This window comes from Stegastes partitus, unplaced genomic scaffold (assembly GCF_000690725.1).
Source record: "Stegastes partitus isolate 25-593 unplaced genomic scaffold, Stegastes_partitus-1.0.2 Scaffold424, whole genome shotgun sequence".
NCBI lineage: Eukaryota > Metazoa > Chordata > Actinopteri > Pomacentridae > Stegastes > Stegastes partitus.
This window is the reverse complement of record NW_007578155.1, coordinates 317688-320159: the sequence shown is the minus strand read 5'-3', so window position 1 is coordinate 320159 and position 2472 is coordinate 317688.

Genomic DNA, 2472 nt, shown 5'->3' with positions numbered 1-2472 from the left:
ATCAATAAATAGTTCCAAGAACAAGTGCAAACATGCTACCTGCCTGAACTACCAACAGAGCCATTATTGGATCCACAGAACCTCCTCAGTACTCACCAGAACATAAAAGGGCCAGTTAGAACCATCTAAAAGATCACAAGAACCTCCTCAGTGACAACACAGTGAATTACTAAAGGACCACAAGAATGTCCTAAAGAACAGGGAGAACCGACTTAAGGACCAGGGGAACCTCTTCAAATACCAAGAGAACCTCCTAAAGATCAAATAGAAGATTCTAAAGAACAGCGACAACCTACTAAAGCACTATGATAACCTACAACATGACCAGGAGAACCTCTTCCAAGAAGATTCTAAATGACCACAAGAAGCTCCAAAAAAACAATGAGAAGCTCCTAAAGCACCTCGAGAACCACCTAAGAAACAAAGGAACTTCCTAAAGGTCCACAAGACCCTACTTAAGAACAGGGAGAACATCCTAAAGAACAAATACAACCTGCTGAGTCCATCTACTGCAGAAACCACTGCTCACAATGCATCCCCAGAATCTCCTGAAGGACCACAAGATCCCACTAAAGGACCACGAGTACCTGCTTAAGAACTAGGAGTACCTCAGAAAGAACAAAGAGAATGTCTTTAAGAATAATGAGAACCTCGTAAAAACAGGGAGAACTTACTAATGGATCACACAAAACTATTAAAGGATTAAAACAACCCCTTACAGAACCAGGAGAACCTCCTAAAGAACCACAAGGAAATTCTAAAGAGCAGCAAGAACCGACTAAAGCACTATGAGGACCTGCCAAAAGACCAGGGGAACCTCTTTAAGAACCATGAGAAGCTGCTAAATGATCAGGAAAACCTTGTAAAGATAAAGGGAACCTCCTACAGGACCACAAGGACCTACTTTAGGACCAGGAGAACCTCTTGCGTCTGTTTACTGTAGATGCTGTTCCATGAAGGACCAGTCCTGTAACTCTTCCATCAGTGCCTTCATTTGGAGGAAACTTGAATTTTTATTTTAAAAAGACTAGACGTTCTGTGTAGTACCTGCTAGAACTATTACAGGTCAGTAGAACCTCCAATCTAAAGGTCAAGAACTTGAATAGTCACCAGTAACTTCATGAATAACACTTTACTTCCCCATGACCACGAGAACCTTTTTACAGCCCAGAACAACCAGAAAATAACCGACAAGGAGTGTCAGGTTCTCTGCAGCCCTGTGGAGAAGCCTGCTTGTGTGCAGAACGTTAGGTTTTAGTTGGTTTTCAGGTTCCACTGCTGTGAGTGGAACGTTTCCAGCAGCAGGTTCCTTGGTTTGTACTGGTCTCAGAGGGCTACCATGGTGTGACGGGTCTGTGACCTCAGTGGAACCGGCAGACTGCAGAGCTGCTGCTGGTTTATTTCCTGCTGCAGGTCACATAGAACGTGTTTGCTGCGACATGCGGAGCAGCAGCTGCGTGTGATGCAGCAGCAGGTAGATTAAGTCTCCGTCACCTCGAGGGGCCCTGCTGCCCCCACAGTTGTTCTCCATCGGCCTCGCGTGCCTTCACTCTGTAAAAATAACTCTGATCTGCTGACCAGAGATCAGCTGCTGCACACAGAGAACACAACGAGAGGGAACACGCTGACAGAACACACACACACACAAAAAATTCAAAGGGACCATCAGAACCTCATAAAGAACAACAATAACCTCATAAAAGACCACAAGAACCTCCAGGACCAGGAAGAACCAGGAGAAACTCTTAAAGAACAAAGAGAGCTTCCTAAAAGACCACCAGAACCTGTTAAAGAACCACTAGAACTTCCTAGAGAATAACAAGAACCTCCTACAGGACCACTAGAACCTCCTTAAGAGCTATAAGATGGCATAAAACGACTGCAAGAACCTCCTGAAGTACCACAGAAAGAACTGCAAGAACCTCCCACATGTCCATGAGAAGTCCCCAAAGGGCCATGACTAAAGGACCACAAGAAAAAGAGAAACACAAGAACCATGACTACTACCTAAAAAACAATGAGAACCTACTAAAGAACCATGAAAATCTCCCCAATGACAAAGAGAACCTTCTAAAGAACCCGTCTGTGTCGTTCCTACTGTAACGTTGGTGAAACAAACATTCAAAGCTGTTTACAGAACCAGTATTTATGCCAAGCAGGCCTACATGTTCTCTGAGAGGTTCTGGTTCTCCACTATGAAGAACCACTGGAAATTTAACTCAGCTTGCCTTCAGGTTCCACCCTGTAACTCTGACGGAAGCAAACTAGTCTGCAGGTCTGGGTGCACATAATGTTCTCAGTAGAACCAGGGGGTAATAATGTTGCAGGAACCTGCATCAGTGATGTTCTACAGAGAACACAGCGCGGTCATGGGTTAGAGTTCTGTCTTGTTTGTGTGTCCCTGATGTTCTACAGAGAACACAGCGAGGTCATTCATGTGCTCTCGATGTTCTACAAAGAACACAGTGAGGT